Below are 22702 nucleotides of genomic sequence, written 5' to 3' on the forward strand. Positions count from 1 at the left end.
AAAAATATAGACCCTATGTATCTGTGTGTGTGTGTGTGTGTGTGTATATATATATATATATATATATATATATAAAATGTGTGTGTGTATATATGTATAATATAATATACACACACAGCAGCATTAAGAGATTAGTGTACAGAAATGCAAAGTATATACCAACAATACAGTATGGGAGAATAAAACGAAGTTATGGCAGTAGTTTTAAGGTAGCTGTAACAGAAGTGAAGTGAGGCTGGAGGGACTGTAAGGGTAGTAAACTAAGTATGTATAGTCTCCCCTTAAATTTTGCTCCTTAACTGGTGCCTATCCTCCTTTGACCCTAAGGGTGCATACTGTTTCACTTCAGTAAACATTGTCCTGTGATTTGGATGCTGACCTTTAGAGGGTCTCTGTGGTGTCCGATATGAAGTAAATCTGGTTTTCCATTCCTTTGCGTTAGTGTCTGTTTACCAGTTTGATCCACCAAGAAGGATGATTACCTTCGCTGAATGGTGTTGACGATCCTGGGTTCTGTTAATCCTATCCCACCAATTTATGAATGGCAGGTAATCATTGCTCCATGGAATAGTCTAAATCCTAGTGCACTTATCCAGAGCTGTTACAAGGCATTGAGGATTAGAAGTACTTCACTGTCCTTTGACAACTTCGGGTACCATAACTTCACCCTGGATGGGCAACATACTGCTGTTCCAGAAACCTAGGTAGACTAATTCTGTCATATCATTTCCATACTGAGTTTGTACAGGTTACAACAAAAGGAGTGAAACAGGCTTTTCTGTTGTGGCCTGTACCCAACTAAGTGGACAAGGACTATCTTTCATAAGACTGCAACTTCTCTACATTACAGTATCTAACAGTCTGGTGGGATTAAAACCAGATCATTGTCCAATGGAGGCACTAGGTAGGGTAACTGACCAACCCTGCACCCATGCCAATATCCTATTATTTGGTTAGTTCATCCCCAGTTACTGTAAAACATTGTTCAAACCTGTCAGTGTGTGACCTGTTTTCTTTACTCTTTACAGTGATCATAGAGTTTTGGATTTAACACTTAAGTTTTACAGCAAACAGTTGTCAGCCACTTGATGAGCAAAACAAAACTCTCGCATTGAAAGCAGACCTTGTATGAGCAACAGCAGTCTTTTCCTTTGAAACTCGCATTTATTGAAAATGCATCTAGCAATCCATAAAACTACAAGAATTCTTTGTGAAATAGCTATATATTATCGTAAGGGTGTAGGTATTGAAAACAAATGAGCAACATATTTAACAGCATGAGACAGTTTATTGGATAACTTTCAGGGGCTGCCCAAGATCATTGTGTGTTCAAGTGACTTGGTTAGACTCATACGAGGCAAACGAAGGCTGAAGAAATTAAAATTTTCACTACAGGAATCTGCTCAAGTACTTAAAATTGGTAAGTACTCAACTGTTTTAGCTTAACACAGTGGCTTTTATAGTTGTGTGCCTACAGAAAGCAAGCAAAGTTGTTTAAAAAAAAAAAAAAAAAAAAATAGCATTAGCAACAATTTTCTGAAGGTCACAGCATGAAACTCAAATGCCTGTCTATAGTGTCTGCATTCAACAACCACTTGTCAGAAACCTACCAGTTTTACAAGAAATAAACCACAATACTTGACGACTTTGCTCAATAGTTCTGATCCAAGTACAGAAAGGGACACATTTTAAATATGTATTGACCAGCTAAATCAACTGGATAAATGTCTCTCTGGCAGGCTGGCTCACTCTCCCTCCCTCTTTTTGTTTTGTTTGCTCTCTTGCTCGCATTCTGTTTCTCAGGGAAGAGACTGGAACCATGTCTAAATGATTTATTCAAAATAGCACAGTGTGCAGCTGGAGGTGGAAGGTTTCAAACTTTAAACATTTGATTACATGAAAATGCTCATTAACAGCTTACTGCCTTTAGTGGCAGATGGCTTGAATTCACATGGTTGACATGCTCCTTCAGAGCCATAAGAACTATGAAGCTGTAATAACTGGCACTGACTTGACTAATCCTCTGGTTTACCAGGAAAAAAAAATTAATGAGGGTCTGGCAGTTGGTGCATTGGATTAAGGCTCGAAGGTCAGAATAAATTTCCTTTTGTGGTCAAGCATGTAGGGGTTGATTTCTTTCTACTTTTATTTTGCCTGCTTTGTGACAGAGCAAGTCATTTAACCAGGCAGTGCTCTTTGGCTAAGTAATCTAGTTAACAAATCTTAGTCTTAAATTGCCCAGCTGCGATTAATGGCATTGATGTAATTCTATGTGACTTGAAAGTTGGAGACTGTGAGAAGTGTAATGGTAACATTTGTGCACACACCTGTGCAGTCCATAGTATTAGCTTTCCAACAACTGTGCAGTCCCAACACTCTGAAGTTCATGGAAGCCTTGCATTTGTTCAGAACTTGCCTTAAAGAAACCAGGATTGAAAAGAAGATTTGTACTTGACCAAAACTTGCCTGAAAATACAGCACAATGCTGTGATATATAGTATTGGAAATAGCCAAATGCACATCTCCAGGTAACCTGTCTCTTTGACTGTATGGCTTTTTTTTTTGTTAGTAGATGAGTGAAATAATGTTGAGGTTCTTCTCCCAGTAACACTCATAGGGTCCCCTTAGCCAACACTGTGCCCTAGGCAGTTGCCTAGAACCCCTTGTGCTGGATCTGGCCCTGGGTGGAATACTTGTCTTCAGGCAGCAGTGAAAGTACCTAGCTATTTTGGATATGTAATGCATTGTTAAGTTGAATGTTTAAATTAACAGTACATGCCTCTGCCATCCCCTAACCCTTATTCTAGTATTGTTTTAGATTTGCAGGTAGAGGCTTACAGTCCGTAGAGTGGTACTTGAGATGAGGCCAGACTGGTCACTGTTTGGGAAGAGTAAATACTCGCTTGAAGTGGCTACTGTTCCAAGTCACTGGTATAGTTATTTCTATACTCAGTCGTACAGTAAACCTTGCCTCTTCTCCTACAGAAGTGCTACCCCATAAGAGGCTTTTTAAGCATACTAATACGCAAGGTGATGCAATAGAAATCTGTTAGGACAGAAGGGCTTATTAGGGACCTAGATTCCAAGTCCAGTATACTTGGTTGTTTGAGTCTGTAACAGCTTACTTTGAGTATGACAGGTTTACACGCCAGACTACGATGAGAAAATTCTGGCATGCCCAGTTGCCTCAGTCATTCTTCATGTTGGCTTGTTAGCTAGGTAAATCTTATTTCTATGCACTTGCTCCTCCACTGTCCCATCTCTGCCATTAGTTCATAAGTGACTGCTAGTCTATCATCCCTGACAGGAAATGTTTAGCCTCGCCATACTTCCCTTTTGCCTTATGGCTGTGTGTATTCCATAGATGTTTACTTAAATGGAGCTATGATAGGGTCTTTTAAGAGCACCTTCAGTCCCTGGTCTTGTGTGAAAGCTGGGTTTGTATAGTTTCTTGATATTTCTTGGTTATTGAAGGTTGCTATATCCACAGTTTACAAATCACACACTGCTGTGTATTGTCCTTGAGATTTCAGATATCTAAAGGTCTTGTGATTATTATTGGCCTGAGTGGCTATTTTTCCTCTAACTTGGCCTTGGTAGTTTTATGTTCCTAAGCTGCTTACTTTGATTAGATTCTTATTTTGTTTATTTTTGGCTATTTTCTTCCTTTTGTTAACTTTCTGTTCATATTGTTTGTACTATAATTCCACCAGGGCAGTTTACTTTTAGGGTTTGTGCCACATTTGTTTCTTTGGGTATGGCTGCTTCTATCCAGTTGTGCATATGTTGGTAAACATGTACCATTTTCCACATAAATGGCAGAGCATTCTGGGTTTGGTGGAATTCCAGTCTAGCTAGGGAATCGCTTGGAAATAGATTAGTCTAGGAGAAGTTTCTGAAAATACCTAGATAAGGGTGGGACTATGGTTTTGTCTTATGAGGAAGGCTGCTTTATGATTGGACCTCATGAATGAGGATGTTACAGTGGGTATAGAGCATGATCCCCCCCCCCCCCATATTAGGGGATAAGGTTAAGGATGTTGCCCCTGGTGTCATGTCATATGATTATTGTGACAGTGCATACTGCTTCATTATCCTGCTGATTTACTTCTTACCATGTGTCCTTCGCATGTGGCAAAATGTGGGTTTCAGGCACTGTTTTTGAAGTATATTCCAACATCTCTTCAGAATATCTAAGGTGTGGGTTTAGGCTGTGTAACACAAGCCAGAGTCTCTCCAAATTCTGAGACATCCACCTGTGTCCTGAAACTTGTAGTTAAGACAGCCTTGTCACAGGACAGTGACTGTTCCTGTACCACTTAGGGACCTGTTCTTCCATCTTTTCATTGTCTAGGCAGTAGCTGCTGTTGAGTCTGTGCCAAGCAAGGAGAACAGAGCCGTATCAGAATCCTCTGTCTTGAGACCTTATATGCTGTTGTAAGCCCTCACTCACCTCATGCCTCACTTGGATAATGGTAAGCTACTTGAGGGTGTTTATGCTAGTGCAACAGCAAATGGCTGGGACCTATGGCCTTCCCGGTCTTCATACAGGAGCTGGCATTCACTTTCTCTTATTCCTAGTCTCTCTGGTCTTTACTTATTGAGCCTTCATTGTCCACCTTTTGTAGCATGAAAAAATGTTTGTTGGCCGTGGCTGGTGCACTTTTTGGTAACAGAGGTCCTCCTTGATTTCTGCATTCCTCATCCTGCTCCCTGATGTTGAGAGCTGCAAGGTTGACTGTGTTAATCGTGGGCTTAACCAGACCATGTTGCTTTCAACTGTACACTCCTTCTCATATGCTGGTTCAGTTCTACTTGCTATGAGTACACACATAAATTTCAGCAAACTTCCAAACCACATCCATGAACAGGAACAGAGTCTGGAACACCACTGACAGGACAAAAAACTTCTTTAATAGTTGCACGTTCTGGTACCTCGGCTTCTTGCCTTTTCTTGGAACATTTTACATTGCAAGTATGTCCCTATGTATGCTATTAATCTCTTTAATTATTCTATTAATTTCACACAATTAAGTTAAATGATTAAACATTTGTTACTACTAAGCCAACTTTTAAAATGTATTGCATCCTTTTCAAATAGACTGTTGTAGTGTGATTTAAAGACACATTTATTAAGTCCATATATTATACTAATATTCCTTCATTAACAAACATACATGAATAAACTTTACATTTCTAATAATTTTTTAATCTATTTAAATACATTTATAGTACAAAATTGATTAAATATGTTTTGCTTATAATCAACATTTTTTTATATACATCAACTTTGTCAATATGATTGTACAACAAAAATTTAAATGTGCAATATGCTTTAGTGAACCTAAGACATTTAATGGGGCACTTAGAGACAAAAACAAAAAGCACTGTCATTTCTTCAACAGCACTATCGGCTGCTCAGTTCCTTGGTTGAATTATTTCTACAGTTATCTTTCTTACATAATTTTCTATAGCTTTGTTGAAAATATTAATGTAAAACGCCTATTCCCAACATATTCATGAGTGCTATATTGCTTTTCTTTCCCCATTGTATGTCTTTTTCATGACCAACAATATAAATTAACCCATTACTATATGCATATTCATTTTCATGTACCTGTTAACTATCACTCATCACTGAAGGGTCTTGCAATATTGTACTACAGTGCTTCCAAATTTCCCTCCATTTGATTTGACTTTGAATGGTCTTAACCATCATATGCCTATTTATAAAATTTTAATATTATACAATTTTAAATTTTATTCAATAATTTTTAAATTTTCATATTGTTTTCCAAATTTATTCCCTGAGGACATAAAGTATGATAATTTAATAATCCTTCTACTATCTAGTTTGTTTTTTTGAAATTCCCATCTCGGGCCATCGGACGTGCTAAAATGCTAAAAAATAAACTCTTATCCAGACTCTGATGTTTGGACAAGAAGTGCATAGCAACTGGGATCTCGGGCTTCTGTCTTCTCACATTCCCCCAAGTGCTTCATAATTCGTACTTTAGCTTGGTTTGACCACTATACCACGAAATTGGATCAATGACAACCTATTATGTAAGTGACTCCAACTGTCACAGTTATAATATTCTCTAGTCCTATTCAGTTCTACTTGCTGTCAGAAGATTAGTCTTCCTGCCACACAGCTTATACTGGTCTGAGCTGTGGCTCTGCACATAACCACTTCTGCTGCTCTGCCTGTTTGGTGATCTCACAGCAAAGAAAGGAGCACTATGATTTCCGAGAGAATCCATTCTTCCTCATGAGATCACAGGCATGCTTGGTGTCCCAGTTTGGTTCTCATCCTCCTTCACTGCCCCCAGGAAAATCAAGGGAAGCTCCTTGACGACTTTAGTTCTAGATTCCTGGTAGATATCCCATATTCCCTTCCCCAGTTGTTCAGAGAGATCCTGAAGGTGCTGCATTGGGGTGGGGGGGTGGGAAATAAACCCAGTTACTGAGAAGATCCACTGACAGTAACAGGGGTTCTTTTAAATTTGTTGGAGGCAGATTTGTTGTTTCAAATGTTTCCATTTGGCTTCCCCTTTGTCCACAGGGTGTTCACCACCAAGTATATGACCTATGTATGTTCCTGCAGTGAGCAAGGGTCTTTCTGAAGCTGAACTACTGGCTCCTTACTATGGTTTCTCAAGTCGAGTCTTTGATCTCATTCCATGGGCAACGCTCCTAAATGATCTCCAGTCCCAGTTGTACATATTGGAATACAAGGCTCAGCCTCCCTATTTTTAACCTTGAGTTACCGCTGTTCTGGTCTTCCATGTAGAGACTGCTATTCATTGTCACAACATACTACACCTCCTGGCAGCAGCTATTCCATGATTTCCTTGGCAAGGTGCCACATGAACATTCTTTAGTGGATCCTGCAGGCCTGTTGGACTTTGGTAGTGGCTACAGTGGAACATGAGAGCCACATTGAGAATGCGTCTCCTCTCCTGTTGTAGTTGGACACTAAGAATATTTCCTCGGGTAATCACTTCTATTCCCCCCATCCCAAATTCAAGCAGCAGTAATGACGGAAACATTGGCCCCATGGTGGTGGGATGGTGGGGGTCTTTACATTGGAGAGGTAGTTTTGGGAGGGTGGGTCATATGCAGTTCTCATTTCAGCATCAGTGTGCTGGAGCTGAAGGCTGTTCTTTACTTTCAGGTATTTCTGGATTATTTGCTTTCTGGACTGTTACCCATACCGACTGTCTGTATTCGTTATATAGTAGCTCAAAAAACAAGGGAGAGCTCTAACTTTTGTGCTGGAATGCTGAGAGTCTGGTGGTAGACCATGACTACTGACCTATTTCTATTTGTAGCAGACATTGTAGATTGAGGAGACTTTTAAGAAATGCTTCACTCCATGGTATTTTTTCATTTCCCCTGATAAAGTAACATTCTTTCAAGTAATTCATTCCTGTTAGCAATGCATGGACCAAAACAGTTCTGGCTCCCATTTTACTGCCTCTTCTGCTGAAGAAATTAATTTTTCTGGGCTACCAAATGCTATTCACATGTAGGGCAGGTCTTTTTACATTTCTTCTTGTGGCCTGCAGCCTGATTCCTCCAGTTAAGGAAGGGTTGTTTTCTTTGTTTTCTTTATCCTGGGTTTATGAATAGACAAAGGGAAAAACTGTTTTTTTCCCCACTTCGACTGCTAAGGAGTTGAGCCTGTCTTCAACTCCAATTCCAACTTGGGCATCCTTAGCATTTTTGATTCCGGTTCAAATTTCTCTTCTGTTTTCACTGCACTTGGCCGTCATTCTCACTTTTCATTGAAGGCTAAATGAGTGTGTTTTTCATTACAGGTTTTCAAAATCTCCTTGAAAGGCACTTATTTGGCACTTACTTCATGAACCATTTATTTTGCGTTTCAAAAGATGGCACAAGCTCCTTTTGGACTTTTTGCTTCAGCACAGCCAAAGTGTTTTTAGGTAGGCATTTTAGGTGGCTGTTATTTCTAGTTAAGAGAATTTGAGATGCATTTGCACCTTGCTGAATCTCTTTACTACTTCTATGCTGTCTGCCTTTTAAACTATCCACGCCGGGGGTGATAGCTTTGTCTCTCTTTACTAATGCAGAGGAGTAGTTCTTGACTGCTTAGATGTTCAAAGGCATATGGGGCCAGTTCTGCCAGAAAACATTCTCTTTCGTCTCCTAAATCCCCAAAATTTCATCAGATAGTTGCTGAAGCTGTCCCTCCCAGCTTTGTTCTCTTTCTCTGAGGTTCATATGGGCCATCTGCCCTAGGGCATTTATAAGCCTAGCCAGAATGTGTTTGGCTTTCGCCACCCATTTTAAATTTATTTTGCTATGCCCTTTTTCAAGGTTAGTATACTGTGCTTCTGTCTAACACTGACATAGAAGTGATACCCGGGGTAAACCTACGATCTCCCATCCACTCATCAAGATTCCTCTTGAAGAGAGTCAATGAGGGACTCTGCCTAACCTGGACTGGGATTTTATTCCAGAGTGAAGGGAGCCTCTGGGTTATGAATCTGTCCCTCCAGCATGTCCTATTTATTTCAGTGCTGAGGTTCAAGTCTCGAGCCAGTGGCTCGATGGGATTTGGATTTTCTGAGGTGCAGCATGTCCATTAATTCCGGGTTGGGCATGGCTTTATACGTCAGGCACAGATCACCTCTGAACAGGCGGTATGCCACTGAGTAGAGCTGGAGTTTCTTTAACCGGGCAGCATATGGCATCTGTTTGAGCCCTTTGATCCTCTTGGTGAGGTACTTTTGGGGTCTTTCCAGTTGCTGCAGGTGCCTGGTAAGGTACATCCCAAAAGGGGCATTGTACTCAATTATGGGCCTGATGAGGGATGAGTAAAGAGGCACGATGACATCCCCTGATCTAGATGTGAATCCCTTCATGATTAGGTGGGCTATATAAAATGTTTTTCTAACCACTTTGGCCACGTGGTTGTCAAATGAGAGATTGCTATCAACTTGGGTCCCCAGGTCCCTAATTACTTCTTCTGTACTTAATGGATTAAGAAGTACTTAATGGATTACCACCTATGTGGTAATTTGTGGGCACTTTGTTTTTGCCAAAGGGGATACACTTTTTGGCATTTAGCTTGAGGCCATGGCTCTGGCACCAGTTGTCTGTTTCTATGAGGCCCTTTTGGAGGATGCTTGTGTCTGCTGGAGAGTCGATTATGGCGCCCAGTTTGCAGGTTGCTAATTAAAATTATTTTTTTTTTTTTTCATGGTAGGTAGTCACCTATGGAACAGGCTCCCCATACATGTGAAGCAGAGTTCCTCCCTAACCCAATTTAAGTGCTACTTGGATAATTGGATGGGAAACCGGAAGTTCATCCCTGGTTTGGTACCTGTCTCTAATGGACAGAGGAAACCTGTGAATGGTCCATCTCCCAGGCCCATGCTTACACTTATCAAGGGTATTAGAACTTGTCAGATTTAGGATGCATGGCTAGGCTTAAAAAGGCCCTTGTGGGCGTTAACCTAGTAAACACCTATGAACCTGGTCCTTAAAGCCTATTCTTCTAGGGCTTTGCCCTCTTTTGTCAGTCTTCAAGAATGTTTTGGAATACATCCTGAATGGCCAGTAATTCATCTGGACTCCTACCGCTCTGCTAAAGGGCATTTTGGCCTAATGCTCCTTCCTTGTGCAAGAGCTTGAGATGTTATATAAGTTACTAGGGATAGCCCTATTCCTATCCGATATAAAATGTTTATAGTAATTGTGATGACCCACCACTGGACTAGTAATAAAGGAGCCTCAGTCCTCACCACTGGCAGCAGTGGGGTATGTTCACTGGGACGATGACAAGATACATGCACAGTATTTCCAGATGCTGCTCTCTGTATCAAGTGCAGTTTCCCTTAAGAGTACACAGAGACCGCAGTCAGTCTGGGGCTGGCTTCTCCTCCTTTCTCAAGATACCCAATAAGATTCCCCATTGGTACAGCAACAGATTTGAGATCTCAGCTGAGTATTCAAGTCATGACCTCCATCACCCTCTGCCCAACCAGTGCTTGGTGTCCTTGCCCAAGGACCTGACACACACACACACACACACACACACACACACACACACACACACACACACACACACACACACACACACACACACACACACACTGAGGTTTGATTTATACATGCACACACATGGTAAAGGCTAGCACAGGTTTACTAGCTATCCCCCCTTTTGCCCAGACTATAAGGTAGTTCACTGCCACCAGCCAACTCCTTATTAGCTACTTTAAGGCCCTTAACAAAGGGTGTCCAATCTTACTGTGTAATGTTACTATTAAGTCAACTAGCCTTGCTGTTGGTCAGACTACTATTAGGAGTGGCCTACACAGTGTCACCAAATAAATATGCAAGTACTCTCAAAACTTGTATTTCTAGACAGATTAGTCACAATAAAAGGTTAAAATATATTTAATAATTAAAAAAAGAACAAGACAATACTAAATATATATTTACAATGATATCCGGGTTCAAAACCACAAGAAATATTTAAAATAACATTGCAGGACAGTCTTAAACAGAGCAAGGCAGATGTGGTGAATGGATCTTCTAGCTGTTGTCTGGTCCAAGGCAGAATACAGAATGCTGTTTTTCTCTCTGAGACTTCCTAAATTAATATCTCAAATATTACTGCTGGCATAGCTTGCAGAATGACGTAATTTCTTGTCATCTTATTCTATCCCAGATTAAATCCTCACTGCTGGGAGCTGGCAGTATTTAACATTTACCTGTGAAAATATATAGACCTGAGATCTTTCGTAGATGCAAGCTGGAAGTCATAAAGCAATTGCATTACTTCATGATTTCAGAAGTAGTAAATAGTTCACTCTGAAAACAATAGAGCTTCTCAGCACAGACCTGTCTCTCTTGATGCCATAAAGTAATATAATTTCAGCTATTTTCTGAAGTTTTGCTGGACTGAAGTTAACTTCCTGTATTCTAGTTTCCACTGTTAAATATGTATTTGTAAACAGTTACAATAGTGCATGTACATTTCTGTTCTCTTCCAGTAGGGCATACTGTGGTTACATTTTGAACAGCAGTTTGCAAAATCCTTTCCAACACACACTTCTATACCAGGAGTTTGATATACAAATGACATAGAGTTCTAATACAACTGCAACACAAGCATCTTGTGTAAATCACATTGATGTTCACAAATGTGAGACAATTATTTACAAAAGTCCAGACAGCTGTGCTGGCAGTATTCCTCTTTGTCACAGTAGTAGTCACTGTAGTTATGATCTAGATTCCTACCTACTCTACTTCCAGAGCACTAACTTCCTCCTCCTACTTGCTCCTCATACCGCCAAAATGGTGATATCCATCAGATGCCATCTTTAGATCTCTTATTGCAGTTTAGAAAGTACTGTTATGAATGTTTAGTGTCTATCTACTTCCATATTCCTGCTTTTTATAGCTGTGGCATTTGTAAGAATACAATACGTAGTTTTGTAGGAGGTAGTTTGTAAACTATCCCTAATGCATTAATTAAAAAGATCTTGCAAAACTCTACTACCTAGTGCTCAAGCTGCTAAGAGCAGGGGAGAAACAACTCAATTTAGGGCTAGTTTTCAGTACTTTGCTCCAAAAAAGCTCTTCTATCCAGCACTCAACTATAACTCTAACAGGTATATTCTCTTATCCAGTTCACAGTACAAGAAAATCGTTAAGTATTGCCTACCTCAACCTTGGCAGCATTAATAGTAAATGGACTGGAAGCCTGGCTTGTATTGAGAGAAAAAAAAAACATATTGGGACCAACAGAAACCTGAATAAAACACCATACCCCCACACACACTATATTGAGTCCAACTACTGAGTTTGACAATTGACTAATAGAAAAGTAGGAGGGGTAGCACTAGTAGAAACCAGTTAGCCACCACCTTTTATAAGTAACTCATGCTGCAGGCTCTGGGGACCTAAATCAAAAATGGATTAAAATAAACATGGCTCTAGTAGACACACAAGCTAGCATATATATGAAGCCTACATCTCCCCACCATTTTCAGTACCAGCTCTGGAGTAACTAATCCAGCATGCATTCACCTAGTGGGTTACTAACAGTACAATCTTAATGGTTGATTTCAGTATAAAAGCTAATGCCTCAGCTTCTCACCCATGTTTCTTTATCATAACCTTGAGCAACAGGTTAAAATACCTACAAGATCTAACCCCATTACAGGAAAGGACTTTGTATACATTAAAGAAAAATGCAGACAAGTCATTGTCCTGTCTAACACTCTCAAGCACTGCCGAATATTAAATCTGTCCTCCGAGGCAATGAAAGTTCCACCATGTATCATTTCTTATAGACTAATTTCAGAGACAAAGCAACCAATCAAAATATCACAGCTTGGTCTCCAGCATACAGCTGTACAGCCAAACTCAATGCTGTTCACATTAGTGATGGACTACATTAGCAAACGGGTCGGAGGAGACAGATCAATAAAGGTGCTGTATGCAGAAAATGTGGAATTACAGGCAGACTCTGAGCTAGAGCTTCAGCAAAGGATAGGGGAATGGAATGCAAAACTGAAGGCATATGGGATGAAACTAAGCACAGGTAAGATGATGGTAATGGCAGCAAGTTGGGAAAATCAGAAGAAGCTGAGGATAGAGATAAAAAACACACAAAAAGAAGCAGCCAAACTGGATTAAACTTCTCTTTACTGCAATTCTGGTACTTCTGCCTTCGCCTTCACATGGAATATCATTCATATAATGCATCCAGTATATATACCCATTTCATTCACATTAATTACACAATTAATCAGTAATGCAATAAATGAAAATATTTCAATTAAATACCAATAAATACAATTATTTCAATTTATACAATTATATCAAATACCATGCATAAATATATTTTATTTATATTATATATTAATTTTTTATATAACAATCAAATTTCCAAATTCATTCCATTGGGAAACAAGTCCTATAATTAATAATAAAAAAAGAAAAAGAAAGTAATGCTGGTGCTTTTGCATGTGGAAAATGTAGGGTTTGTGATAAAATTATCAATCTTGATGGTCATAAAATCAACGGGGTTTTATATCAAGCGCTGGATCATTTTGATTGCAATTCATGTGGGGTTATATACATTATAGGTTGTAATTGTAAAGAGAGGAAATGGTATATAGGACAGACAAAACGAAGGGCAAAACAAAGAATTATGGAGCATTTGGGAGACATTAGGAATGGCAGACTTGACAGTCCTGTTGCTAGCCACTTCCATCAATTTCATGGTAGGGAATGCACTAGTTTTAAGTTTAGTATTTTGGCTAAACCATGTGGGGGAGGGGGAGCAAATATTAATTTTCAACATAAATTGTTAAATATGGAATCTAAATTTATTATTAATTATAGGATTTTGTTTCCCAACGGAATGAATTTGGAAATTTGATTGTGATATAAAAAATTAATATATAATGTAAATAAAATATATTTATGCATGGTATTTGATATAATTGTATAAATTGAAATAATTGTATTTATTGGTATTTAATTTAAATATTTTCATTTATTGCATTATTGATTAATTGTGTAATTAATGTGAATGAAATGGGTATATATACTGGATGCATTATATGAATGATATTCCATGTGAAGGCGAAGGCCGAGGTACCAGAATTGCAGTAAAGAGAAGTTTAATCCAGTTTGGCTGCTTCTTTTTATGTGTTTTTTTTTCCATGTTGGAGCTTCCATTTGGATTCTTTGAGTCCAGAAGTGTTATTTGTTCAAGATAGAGATAAAAAGGAAGATAGTGGAACAGGTAAACAGCTTCAAGTATCTGGGAGGTGTGATTGAGGAAAAGGGAAGAGGTCAAAGCTAGAATCAGAGGAGCTGCAGCTGCAGCCATCTGGCATAGTGTCAGATGTAATCTATGACAGAAGAATGCCAAAGAAGCTGAAAAGTAAGGTGCACGAGACAGTGGTGCAACCACTACTAGTGTATGTTACAGGTCCCTGGGTAGTAAAGGCAGAACATTTGAAGCTAGGGGAGATGGAAATGAAGTGCCTGAGAAGGGGTGGTAGGATGCACAGTGTGGGACAACAAAGAAATGAGGACTTAAGAGCAGAAACCAAAGTAGCTCCAGTTGCAGCAAAGATCAAAGAGAACAGATTACGGTGGTTTGGACATGTGCAAAAAAGCAGAAGTCAATTTGGTGAGGAAAATTTGGGACAGACTGGAAGAAGGTAAGAGGAAGCAAGGACTTCCAGCAAAGATGTGGATGGATTGTGTGAAAGAAGATCTGCGACAGTCAAGCATGAGTGTTGAAGGCAGGAGTGTGGCACTGCGTCGAGAGTTTGCAACACTTATGATACCCTGACCCCGTGTAGAAAAATATGTTGAAAGGGTGATGATACAGCTGTACAGATCAAATACAGTCCCGGCCTCTTAGACATGTTAGGTCAAATGAGTACACTATTCCCAGTGATAAGAGTTGGAGGCAAAATGCTTTTGACTAAATTCAGAACTTAAACTGTTCAAAGCTTAGGAACCTAGTGTGGGAATAGTGGAAATAACACACACACGTTGCATTTAATGCAGACTGTCAGCTGCTAAAGAAAAGTGCCAGAATTGCTACCATTGCAGCTAAAACCATTTGCCTCCATAAACGAAGTCCTAGCCCTAAGTACTTTTGGAAGGAAATTTAATTTTGTTTGGGGATGGGTACAGACAAGAGAGAGTTTGATTCTCCCTAAGGGAAATTGGTGAGGCTTAAAATGGTCCACAAGGTCAATGGACTAGTGCTTGCCTCTCTATAGGAATTGCAAACAATACCAAACCAATTAAAGGAAAACTCCAGCTTTACTTACAGTTTAGCTAAGCCCTTGGGTTGCTTTTCTCCCTACAGTGTAGTTCCACTATTGTGCATGTACCAGAAATCTGCTGGTACTTTAAACTTTTGGATGTGTGTGTGTGGATGTGTGTGTGTGTGGACGTGTGTGTGTGTGCGCGCAGACACGCGTGTGTGTGTGTGTGTGTGCGCGCAGACACGCGTGTGTGTGTGTGCGCGCAGACACGCGTGTGTGTGTGTGTGTGTGCGCGCAGACACGCGTGTGTGTGTGTGTGTGCGCGCAGACACGCGTGTGTGTGTGCGCGCGCAGACACGCGTGTGTGTGTGCGCGCGCAGACGTGTTTCTATGTAGACGGGTATGTTGTGTGTGCGGACGTGTATGGTGTGTGTGTGTGCGGACGTGTATGGTGTGTGTGTGTGCGGACGTGTATGGTGTGTGTGTGTGCGGACGTGTATGGTGTGTGTGTGTGTGTGTGCGGACGTGTATGGTGTGTGCGGACGTGTGTGCAGACGTGTGTGGTGGTTTGTGTGCAGACGTGTGTGGTGGTTTGTGTGCAGACATGTATGGTGTGTGTGCGTGTGTGCAGACATGTATGGTGTGTGTGCAGATGTGTTTCTATGTAGACGTGTGTGTGCAGACGTGTATGGTGGGTGTGTGTGTGCAGACGTGTATGGTGGGTATGTGTGTGTGCAGACGTGTATGGCGGGTGTGTGTGTGTATGGTGTGTGTGGACGTGCAGTCGTGTATGGTGTGTGTGGACGTGCAGTCCTGTATGGTGTGTGTGGACGTGCAGTCGTGTATGGTGTGTGTGTGTGCAGTTGTGTATGGTGTGTGTGTGTGCAGTCGTGTATGGTGTGTGTGTGTGTGTGTGCAGTCGTGTATGGTGTGTGTGTGTGTGTGTGTGTGCAGTCGTGTATGGTGTGTGGTTGTGTGTGCAGTCGTGTATGGTGTGTGGTTGTGTGTGCAGTCGTGTATGGTGTGTGTGTGTGCAGTCGTGTATGGTGTGTGTGTGTGCAGTCGTGTATGGTGTGTGTGTGTGCAGTCGTGTATGGTGTGTGTGTGTGTGTGTGTGCAGTCGTGTATGGTGTGTGTGTGTGTGTGTGTGTGTGCAGTCGTGTATGGTGTGTGTGTGTGTGTGTGTGTGCAGTCGTGTATGGTGTGTGTGTGTGTGTGTGCAGTCGTGTATGGTGTGTGTGTGTGTGTGTGTGTGTGTGTGTGTGTGTGTGTGTGCAGTCGTGTATGGTGTGTGTGTGTGTGTGTGTGCGTGTATGGTGTGTGTGTGTGTGTCTGTGTGTGTGCAGTCGTGTTTGTATGTAGACGTGTGTGTGTATGGTGTGTGTGCAGATGTGTGTGTTGTGTGTAGAAGTGTGTGTGTGCGCAGACATGTATGGTGTGTGTGTGTAGACATGTATGGTGTGTGTGTGCATAGACAAGTGTGTGCAGATGTGTATTGTGTGTGTGATGTGTATTGTCCGTATGGTGTGTGTAGATGTGTATATGATGTGTGTCTGGACAAGTCTGTGTGGACACACGTGTGTATGCTGTGTGTAGTGTGTGTATGGTGTGTGTAGATGTGTGATTTGTGTGTAGACGCGTGTGTGCAGTGTGTGTATGGTGTTTGTAGACGCGTGTGTGTGTATAGACATGTTTGTGTGTGTGTAGCAGTGTGTGTATAGATGTGTTTGTGTGTAGCCGTGTGTGTGTGTGTATGGGTGTGTGTGTAGGTGTGTGGTTTGTGTGTAGATGTGTGTGTGTGGACACGTGTGTGTGTGTGTGTGTGTGTGTGTGTGTGTGTGTGTCGCCATGTGTGTAGCAGTGTGTGTGTGTTAGTGGGGTGTGTGTGTGTGTGTGCTTGTGTGTAGATATGTGGGGATTATGTGTAGACGTGTGTGGTTTGCGTGTAGACGTGTGTGTAAATGTGTATGGTGTGGGTCTGGATGTGCGTATGGTGTGTGTAGACGTGTATATTGTGTGTGTGTGTGTGTGTAGACGTGTGTATTGTGTGTGCACAGACTTGTATTGTGTGCGTGCGCACACTTGTATTGTGTGCGTGCGCACACTTGTATGGTGTGCGTGCGCACACTTGTATGGTGTGCGTGCGCACACTTGTATGGTGTGCGTGCGCACACTTGTATGGTGTGCGTGCGCACACTTGTATGGTGTGTGTGTGTGTGTGTGCGCGCAGACGTGTATTGTGTGTGTATGGTGTGTATGCAGACTTGTATGGTGTGTGTGTGTGCGCGCAGACGTGTATGGTGTGTGTGTGTGCGCGCAGACGTGTATGGTGTGTGTGTGTGTGTGTGTGCAAACGTGTACAGATGTGTGTGTGTGTGTGTGTGCAGACGTGTATTGCGTGTGTGCAGACATGTATTGCATGTGCGTGCAGACGTGTATTGAGTGTGTGTTTGCAGACGTGTATGGTGTGTGTGTGCAGGACGTGTATGGTATGGTGCGTGTGTGTGTGTGTGCAGACGTGTATGGTGTGTGTGCGTAGACATGTATGGTGTGTGTGTGCAGACGTGTATTGTGTGTGTGTTTGCAGACGTGTATTGTGTGTGTGTTTGCAGACGTGTATTGTGTGTGTGTTTGCTGACGTGTATGGTATGGTGTGTTTGCAGACGTGTATGGTATGGTGTGTGTGCAGACGTGTATGGTATGGTGTGTGTGCAGACGTGAATGGTATGGTGTGTGTGCAGACGTGTGTGCATACAGAAGTGTGTGTGCGTGCAGACGTGTGCGCACATGTGCAGACGTGTATTGTGTGTGTTTGTGTGCGCAGACGTGTATGGTGTGTGTTTGTGTACGCAGACTTGTATGGTGTGTGTTTGTGGTTGCAGACGTGTATGGTGTGTGTGTGGTTGCCGACGTTTATGTGGTTGCAGACGTGTATGGTGTGTGTGGTTGCAGACGTGTATGGTGTGTGTGGTTGCAGACGTGTATGGTGTGTGTGTGTGTGTGTGTGTGTGTGTAGACGTGTATAATGCAGGGATGAGATCCATAAGTTGGTCAGAGTAGTTTATCGCTGGCTGAACTGGAAAAATGGTGGAAGACATTTTGTGACATGCAATGGCTACTTTAGGATACTAGAGCATGTGATATGTTTATACTAGTGTATGGGAACTAGAGATTTTGGACCAGCTAGTTATGCATGGAAGGACTAAATGGAAGGGGAGGGATAAGCAACAGTAGGCCTGCAATAGGATGTGAGAAGTGGGGAGCAGGGTTAGAGGCAGATGAATGTATGGGAAGAAGTTGTAACCACGTCTCCCCAAGACCATCAGGACAGCAGATCCAAGGAAAAAAATAGTCTTTAATGTTCACCAGTACAGTAATAGCAGAAATTCACAAAAAAAATCAGTTTAGTGTGCTTTCACCCAGTAAAATACTAGGCTTCTTCAGAAGAAAGAAGCCTCCCCAACCAGTACATTTAAATAATGCAGCACAGCCAATCACATCCATAAATCAATTGTGTACATACTATCAGTTAATTACGATGGAATAACCTAATTAAAAGCATAATGAAGATGAACTGCAGCTCTAGTATTCAGAAAATGCATGTTACATCCACTCTAAAATAGAGGTGTATTTGGTTTAAACCTTAAAATTCAGTTCATAAAATCAATGTCAAAACCCTACTATAACAATAAATATCCTATTAAATAAATATTGGAAATACATATATAAAATACATCAATCATTCAGAACAATAAATACAATACTAATAGTAAAATATTTACTAAATAAATAAAGATATAAATATAAATTTTACAATTTAGTAGTCCTGAGTTTTAAAACACTATTAATACTAATATGGGCATTGAGACCAGGGGGTCTACCAGTGTCTAACTTAAACTGCCAAAACAGTTCTCTGTATTCCACCCTGGACTCCCAGCTCCCTCCACTGGGAACGACTAACATTTGCTCTAGCACAAACAAATGTATTCTCATGTCCTTTCATGTTAGTGTCTATAAAAAGCATTTGATTCCTTTCCTCTAGAAACCTCGTATAAATGCTCATAAATCCTTCTAAGTGGTCTCTCAGTCTTACCGATATAAAAACTCTGGCAATTTTCACAAATCCCAATATACACCACCCCTTTCATACTACAGTTGTATTTTGATGCTTTCAACCTAAAACCCCTAGATAGAATATATACCTCACCCTTGTCCAAAATGTATCCACATTGTTGGCAGGCTTCACATTTGTGAGTCCCCTGTCTTACTTCATCAGTAACCTGTCTAGCAACCTGTTTCCTTTCAAAGAGTTCTTTAAGGTTGGTGTCCCTCCTAACAAAAGTAGGATGGTTCAAAAGAAATGCTCTAGTGTCATCATTGAACTTTAAAATATGCCAGTATTTTTTAATAATGTCTTCCACTTGGGTGGATGTAGTAGAAAAGGTGTGAATGAAGGCCCCTTTGTGTTTAAGATCAGCTTCCTCAGATACCTCCACTTCAGGCTTCACTTACCAACTTCCTTTCCCCGTTCATAATAACCTCATTGACATGTTGTCCACCAATTGTTTGGGATAACCTCTCTCTCAAAAAAAAAAAAAAAAAGTGAGGTCAGGGTTCTAACCTCTTCTAAAAATTCGTCAGTCACACTGGTCATTCTAGAGGCCCTAATCATCTGCCCCTTTACTATCCCTTTTTTTGATAATAAGGGTGTCTGCTCTCAAAATGTAAGTATGAGTTAGAAAACAAAACATTCCAGTATAATTTGGACTGAAAGCAGTGGTTAATCACATCCTTATAAAGTGTAATGTCTAAATAATTGATGGAAAAATCACTAACTGTGTATGTAAGGGCCAGGAAATCAGTAGTTTGGTTAAGATGCACCATAAAATCATCAAATTTCTCTCTAGGCCCATCCCACGATAAACAAATTTCATCCAAGTAATGTGTGTAGAATGTGATATAACCCCACCGATCTGTGTTAAGAACAAATGTTTGTTTCCAGTAGTACAAAACACAGCATATAGGGGGCACAAGCAGCCCCATCGCAACACCTTTCCTTTGTTGGTAAAACTCACCGTTAAAGTGAATAAAATTATTTGTAAGGATGGTGTCCATAAAATCCATAATCAAGTTTAGGGTGTTCCTCTCCAACCCTGATTCTGTTAAAATTTCACCAAACCATTCTAAACCCTTTTCATGTGGTATGCTTGGAAACAACTCAACCACATCAATAGTGACTAACCAAACCTCCGGACCGTATTTATCTTTAGACATACTTCTCAAAAAGTCCCAAGAGTCCTTCATTATGTGTGTCACAGAGTTCAAGAACTTTAACTGAGAATCTATAAAAATAGCTAGAGGTTGAGTAATGATCCCTGCACCAGCCACAATTGGTCTGAATTTCATGTTGTTGATCCCTTTGTGTGTTTTAGGGATACCAAATATGCAGGGAATCTTAGGTTTCTCTACATGTAAAAAATTGTATAGCTTTTCATTAAAACTCCCCTGCAATAAATGGTCCAAGTAAAAATTAATTTTAACATAAGCAATATTGATCTCATTACGATAAACTGTTGTGTAGTGTTCTGGGTCTTGCAGGATGTTAATGTGTATGGGAATACATTGCCAACAGAGTACAAGCAAGTTGGATGGCACAGAGTAAGGTGATGGGAGAAAGGAGACCTAGGTCTATATGTAAGTGGAGTGGCACATTGTCATCTTAGAGGAGAAGGGGCAAAGTGCAGCCAAGAATGGAAGGGCAGGAAAGAAGCCATCGTGGAAGGATAATTGAAAATGATGACAAATGAGAACTAAGAGGTAGAGTTAGAAGTGATCCAGTAGGAACAAGCAATACAAGAAGACCAGGAAGGAAGTGGGCAAGAGAAAGATTTGCTTGTATGAATCAAGGCAGAGGGCTAGAGAGAGAGAGAGATTAGTGGAAGAGTCTTGTAAGAACACAGGAGGGTTATGGTAGATCTTGTGTAACTATGGGGAAGGATGCAGTCAAAATAAATGACCGACTGGAAGTGGCTGAAGTAGAGATGGGAATAGATGTTTGTGGGGGGGGGGGGGCAGCAAGAAGAAATCTTTGTGGGTTCCTAGTGCCCTACCAGTCATGGTGGACACTTAATTGCAGAGGAGATTTGAAGTCTTGGTGAGAGTCTGAGCTTGGATTGCATAAAGGGGGTTCTGACAGTAATCAGAAGTACGAGGGTGTCTGCTGTTCATATAGACACCAGTGATCTGTTAGAGGAGTTAGCTGAGGTGGCAAACCTTAGGAGAAGGGCTTGGGGGTTAACATTTTCAGAAGTATTGCTTTTTCCAGTAGTCAGCATATGCAGGAAAGAGAAGTAGGAGCATAATGGCAGACTGTGTTGGAGGTTGGGGGCAAAAGGCTTATGACTGGTAGGGCATTGGAGGTAGATCTGACCAGCTGTACACAAGGGACAGACTCCACCATAGACTAGAATGGATATCTATGTTTAGAGCTGGGTTGGAAATATACATCTTACCAGCAGTACCTTTGGAAGTTGTGGGGGGTAACTAACACATGTAGACTAGGGAGATAATTTTTTAGGCAGTAAAAAGCAGGATTGAAGTTATGGAACATAGAGGATAAAATAGCATAATTCAGACTGTGATTGGGTGGTCTTATTCTACAATGCATGTAGTCTGGGTAATAAGCAGTGCTATTGTTACCATTGCTGGCATCACAGAAACATGGGCCAGTAATCGTGAGAAAAGTGTAAGTGCCAGAGTTTGGGTTGTTGAGAAATGGCAAAAGGAGTTACTGTAGAGTGTTAGCCTGCATAAAAGTCGAGTAGAGTACATTTTTACCCCCTTTTGAGCACAGTCTGGATAACTGGATGGGAAATAGAAAACACATCCCTGGGATTCCACCCGTGTCCCCCTGCTGGACAAGGGGCATCAGGTGCTGATTTGTCTATGCATGGGTTAAACTCTTGGCTAGGCTTATAAGGGCCTCAGGGCCAATAGCCTATTAACTACCTATGATCATATAAAAGAGGGCATCAGACATAAGGTCTGAGAAGAAAAACCTCACCATACCAGGAGTGGAGCAATTTTACAGTTTGAGTATTAGAAGACTGGTTAAGTGCTTTGCTCTGACAGGTAAGCCAGAGGAAGTGTGGGGAGAACTGGTTAAATCCTGCACTAACCACAGCAATAGAGGGTGGAAGATTATTCTCTCCTCTTACCCCACTTTATTTTGTCCTATAAAGTGGGGTTGGAGGAAGAGATTAATACTTAGGGGGGGGGGTTCTAAATCTTTCATAAGGAGACTTGTGGAGTTGAGAATTCTGGGATATTGGCCATGAAGGGTTCAGCTAGCTGTTGGAGAATTTAAACAAAGAATACAATTTTGGATATTGCACTGACCAAATACAGAGGGCGTCATAGATGTCTGGGTTAAAGCCTCATTAGCCAAAAGTGATCAAACTACTGAATGGTTTACGGTAAGGGGGAAGAGTAAAAAAAATGATAGGTGTTTAGGAGTTTTAGAGGTGGATTATGCATGAAGTGGTCTAGTCTTAGAAGAATGTTATCTATCAAATTGAGGTATTAAGCTGTTGGAATGGGTTGCAGCTGGAGTAGTAAAGGGAATGAAGAGTTAAGAGAGGCCAGTGTGGACACAACAGAAACCTGAGTTGGGGAGGTAGAAGAGGCAAAGTAAAAGGAAGCTAGAAAGTGCAGTAGATATAGTAAGGGCAGATGAGGCAAACATTGAAGAGAAATCAACAGAAGAGAAGCAAGTATAATTTTAAGTACATAAATTAGGAAGGTTATGGCAGAACTTGCCAGGCTGAATAAAGCTAGTGTGTGATCACAGAATGGCAAAAAACATGGAAATGAATGACAGTTGAGTTGGTCTCCACAATACAAAGGAAAACAAAAGTGTTCTG

At 41.0% G+C, this 22702-nt stretch overlaps 1 protein-coding gene across 1 annotated transcript in view; it reads left to right on the top strand.

Moving 5' to 3' along the window:
• The window catches only part of UPK3A (uroplakin 3A), a 931143-nt gene that overhangs the window by 61159 nt on the left and 847282 nt on the right, over nt 1-22702 (top strand). The gene's annotated exons all lie outside the window — the stretch shown is intronic.

Source organism: Protopterus annectens, chromosome 11.part0 (genome assembly GCF_019279795.1).
Source record: "Protopterus annectens isolate FY-2018-M chromosome 11.part0, PAN1.0, whole genome shotgun sequence".
NCBI classification, from domain to species: Eukaryota; Metazoa; Chordata; order Ceratodontiformes; family Protopteridae; genus Protopterus; species Protopterus annectens.